Source organism: Arachis duranensis, chromosome 3 (assembly GCF_000817695.3).
Source record: "Arachis duranensis cultivar V14167 chromosome 3, aradu.V14167.gnm2.J7QH, whole genome shotgun sequence".
Classification (NCBI taxonomy): domain Eukaryota; kingdom Viridiplantae; phylum Streptophyta; class Magnoliopsida; order Fabales; family Fabaceae; genus Arachis; species Arachis duranensis.
Window position 1 is genome coordinate 91,589,086 of NC_029774.3, and position 271 is coordinate 91,589,356.

Genomic DNA, 271 nt, shown 5'->3' on the forward strand with positions numbered 1-271 from the left:
AAATGGGCCCCAGAAGTGGATTTCTGCACCAATTATCTTAGTTTACTCATATTCTGTAAACCTAGGTTACTAGTTTACTATCTAAACAACTTTTAGAGACTTACCTTGTACCTCATGACATTTTCAGATCTGAATTACATACTTTTTGATGGCATGAGTCTCTAAACTCCATTGTTGGGGGTGAGGAGCTCTGCAGCGTCTCGATGACTTATTGCAATTATTTCTGCTTTCCATTCAAACACGCTTGTTCCTATCTAAGATGTTCATTCGC